Source organism: Hordeum vulgare, chromosome 6H (genome assembly GCF_904849725.1).
Source record: "Hordeum vulgare subsp. vulgare chromosome 6H, MorexV3_pseudomolecules_assembly, whole genome shotgun sequence".
Lineage (NCBI taxonomy): Eukaryota > Viridiplantae > Streptophyta > Magnoliopsida > Poales > Poaceae > Hordeum > Hordeum vulgare.
The window spans coordinates 539,423,495-539,428,486 of NC_058523.1; positions in this window are offsets into that span (position 1 = coordinate 539,423,495).

Sequence of the window (4,992 nt, forward strand, 5' to 3'; positions counted from 1 at the left end):
GAGGACACTCTTAAGATCACTTCATTGAAATGAAACTCACCGTCCCCGCCATGTTAATGACTCGCATCGTCGGAGGGACTTGGCCGGTCTTCCGCACATACACTGTACATTTGGTTTTGACAAGTCAAGCTTTTTAGTTATTAATGAAACGGACATTAAAATGCAATATTTGAAATAATATGAAGAAACTTACCACGAAGAGGTCGTATGTGGCCCTGTTAGACGCATCATTCCGTGCCCTCTCCGCCTCCACCAATGCAGTCGTCCTCTCCTCCAGCTCCCTCATCTCCTTATCATTCTCTGCCAAAACCGCTTGCATTGCCTCTCTCTCTTTCAGAATAGCAGCCTGCAACACAACTCATTGTTAGCATTGTAATCATATTGGTTCCAACGCACAACATAATGCGGAAAGATAGTTGAGTCCATTAAACTAACCTCGATGGTCAGTGGCGTCGGGGGTCGAGGGTCGAGGGTCAGTGGCGTCGGGCGTCAGGGGTTGGGGGTCGAGGGTTGATGTCTACTACGCAACCTTCTCCTTGTAGACGTTGTTGGGCCTCCAAGTGCAGAGGTTTGTAGGACAGTAGCAATTTTCCCTCAAGTGGGTGACCTAAGGTTTATCAATCCGTGGGAGGCGTAGGATGAAGATGGTCTCTCTCAAGCAACCCTGCAACCAAATAACAAAGAGTCTCTTGTGTCCCCAACACACCCAATACAATGGTAAATTGTATAGGTGCACTAGTTCGGCGAAGAGATTGTGAAACAAGTGCAATAAGGATGGTAGATATAGGTTTCTGTAATATGAAATTACAAAAATAACAAGGTAATTAGTAACAAAAGTGAGCATGAACGGTATTGCAATGCGTGGAAACAAGGCCTAGGGTTCATACTTTCACTAGTAAAGTTCTCTCAACAATGATAACATAATTGGATAATATAACTAGCCCTCAACATGCAACAAAGAGTCACTCCAAAGTCACTAATAGCGGGGAACAAACAAATAGATTATTGTCGGGTACGAAACCACCACAAAGTTATTCTTTCTGATCGATCTATTCAAGAGTCCGTAGTAAAATAACACGAAGCTATTCTTTCCGTTCGATCCATCATAGAGTTCGTACTAGAATAACACCTTAAGATACATATCAACCGATACCCTAATGTCACCTAGATACTCCATTGTCACCTCAAGTATCCGTGGGCATGATTATACGATATGCATCACATAATCTTAGAATCATCTATTCAACCAACACATAGAACTTCAAAGAGTGCCCCAAAGTTTCTACCAGAGAGTCAAAACGTGTGCCAACCCCTGTGCATAGGTTACCAATGTCACGAACCCGCAAGTTTATCACCAAAACATACATCAAGTACTCACATGAATCCACGTGTGCCAACCCATATGCATAGGTTCCCAATTGTTACAAACCCGCAAGTTGATCACAACAGATAGACACGTGCAAGACATACATCAAGTGTTCTCAAAGACTCAATCCGATAAGATAACTCCAAAGGGGAAACTCAATTCATTACAAGAAGGGAGAGGGGGAAGAACATCATAAGATCCAACTATAGTAGCAAAGCCCACGGTACATCGAGATCAAGACATCTCAAGATCACGAGAGAGAGAGAGAGATCAAACACATAGCTACTGGTACATACCCTCAGCCCCGAGGGAGAACTACTCCCTCCTCGTCATGGAGATCGCCGCGATGATGAAGATGGCCACCGGAGATGGATTCCCCCTCCGGCAGGGTGCCGGAACGGGCTCCAGATTGGTTTTTGGTGGCTACAGAGGCTTGCGGCGGCGGAACTCCCGATCTAGGTTTATTTTTGGGGGTTTCTGAATTTATAGGAATTTATGGCGGTGGAATTACGTCGGTTGGGCCCACGAGGAGGTCACAAGCCTGCCCTGCGCCACCTAGGGGGGTGGTGGCGGCGTCAGGGCTTGTGACTCCCTCGTGTCTCTTCTAGCCTTCTTCCAAAGCTTCGGGGGTCTCTTTTGGTCCAAAAAAAATCATCGTAAAGTTTCATTCCATTTGGGCTCCGTCTGAAAAAGGGTCAAAAACACGGGAAAAACATAAACTGGCACTTGGCACTGAGTTAATAGGTTAGTCCCAAAAAAGATATAAAATATCATATTCATGCATATAAAACATCCAAAGTTGACAAGATAATAACATGGAACCATCAAAAATTATAGATACGTTGGAGACGTATCAAGGGTCAGTGCCGGAGTGCTAGGGTTCCTTTTCCTCTTCTTTCTTCTTCTCCTCTGTCCTCTCTCTTCTTTTTATTCTTCTTCTTCTTATTATTATTATTATTATTATTATTATTATTATTATTATTATTATTATTATTATTCCTTTTTCTCCTCCTCCTCCTCCTCTTCTTCTTTTTCTTCTTTCTTTTCTCTTTCTCCTCCTCTCCTCTTTCTTCTTCTTCTTCTTCTTCTTCTTTTTTCTTCTAGTTTTCTTCTTCTATTATTTTCTTCTAATTTTTTTTCTTTTCTATCTATTTTTTCTATCTACTTTATTCTACCTAATAAACTAACTATCTAATTTAACAAAAAAAAGAAGAAAACTAACTATCTAATTTAAAAAAACAGAAAATATGGGTACGTACCGAAGGCACTCCTCGGAGTTGGGGATGGCCGGTGAGGGGAGGGGCGTCGTCGGAAGCCGGTGAGGGGAGGGGGCAGCGCAGGGGGCGGCGCTCGCAGCCAGTGAGAGGAGCGGCGACGCCGGGGGCGGGTGAGGGGAGGGGCGGCGCAGGGGGCGGGTGAGGGGAGGGGTGGCGCCGGGGGCGGGGCGGCGCAGGGGGCGGTGGAGGGTTGGCCGGCCGCCGGTGGTGCTGGAGCGAGGCGAGGCGGCGCCGGGGGCGGGGTGAGGGGAGAGAGAGACAGTGGGAGGGTTAGTGGAGCGAGGGGAGGGGGTGCCGGCCGTTATAGGCTCGTCCCATTTGCCGTCCGCCCCCGGACGGCAAAGGGCCCCATGGAGGACGACAAAGGCCCACGGATGGCAAAGAGTCCCTTTCGTCGGACACGGCAGGCATGAGACCCATCTGTCCTCTTTGTCGTGTGCCCTAGGTCTCTTTGTCGTCCGCTGGCAGGCGACAAAGGGATGACACATGGAAAATAGTGTGTTTGCCATCAGTCAGCCCTTTACTGTCTACTTGATGTCAACTGGCGGCAAAGAGGTTCTTTGCCATCAGCCAGCAGACGGCAAATAGCTGGTTGACGGCAAAGAACTGGATTCTAGTAGTGTATGTTCCATTGGAATCCTAAAGATCAATTTCTCTTTAGTTGTAGTGAAAAAAATTCCTAGGTGCATAGTGGCAAAACCGTGGGAGAACATATATATATATATATATATATATATATATATATATATATATATATATATATACGTCATTGTTAATTTAGGGTTTCTTGATCAATTCATAGGATATGAAAATTGCATAGGATAGCAATATGTTCCATTTGAATCCTAAAGATAAATTTCTCTTTAGTTTTAGTGAAACAATTTTCCTTGTTGCATATTAGCAAAACCGTGGGAGAACATATATATATGTCATAGTTAATTTAGGGTTTCTTCATGAGTTCATAAGATATGAAAATTGCATAGGATAGCAATATGTTCCATTTGAATCCTAAAGATCAATTTCTCTTTAGTTGTAGTGAAACAATTATCCTTGTTGCAGCAGTATGTAACATTTGTTCCATTTTCATTTGTTGTTATTGCAGAAGTGACAAGCATTGTGGCGCACCGCCTGACTACCACTGTAGCCAGACGGTCGTCATACACACCAGCCCAGGAAATCACTCTAGCATGCACATGTACAACAAGTATCATGAACACATGCATTTCTATTAATGAATATAAGAGTTTTACATGGTGAACTACAAGGGTGATGGCAGTGGGAAAAACTCTATCTACGGCAGCATGGTCCTGGTGCGGCTCCAATCCACAGGGATCTGACTCGATTACGCTCCTAGCCCGCGGACGCTCCAGCACCTCGCGCCTATGACGGATCCTTATGTGAACCTGGCCATGTTAAAAGCCGCTGAGTACTTTTGAATGTACTCGCAAGCAAAACCAAACTAACATATACACTAAGCAATGCAATCTATGGCATTCAAGCATATACTTGTTATTAGAGCAATATGAATCATCATAGCATACCTATTTAGTAGTATTAATTATCAAGGTATAACAGGGTTATCTGATACGTCTCCGTCGTATCTACTTTTCTGAACTCTTTTGCCCTTGTTTTGGACTCTAATTTGAATGATTTGAATGGAACTAACCCGGACTAACGTTGTTTTCAGCAGAATTGCCATGGTGTTGTTTTTGCGCAGAAATAAAAGTTCTCTGAATGACCTGAAAATTTATGGAGAATTTTTGTGGAATATATAAAAAATACTGACGCAAGAATCAACGGAGGAAGTGGAGCCGTGAGGCCACAAGCCCACCAGGCGCGGGTCCCACTGGCCGCGCCTGGCAGGCTTGTGGGGCCCACTATGCTCCACCGCCTCCAAATCCACCTCTATTTAGTCCATCTCGCTCGGAAAAAAATCAAGGAGAAGAGTTCATCGCGTTTTACGATACGGAGGCACCGCCACCTCCTGTTCTTCATCTAGAGGGCAGATCTGGAGTTCGTTTTGGGCTCCGTAGAGGGGAAATTGTCGCCATCATCATCATCAACCTTCCTTCATCGCCAATTCCATGATGCTCTTCACCGTTCGTGAGTAATCTCATCGTAGGCTTGCTGGACGGTGATGGGTTGGATGAGATCTATCATGTAATCGAGTTAGTTTTGACGGGGATTGATCCCTAGTATCCACTATGTTCTGAGATTGATGTTGCTACTACTTTGCCATGCTTAATGCTAGTCACTAGGGCCCGAGTGCCATGATTTCAGATCTGAACCTATCATGTTGTCGCCAATATATGTGTGTTCTTGATCCTATCTTGCAAGTTGTACTCACTT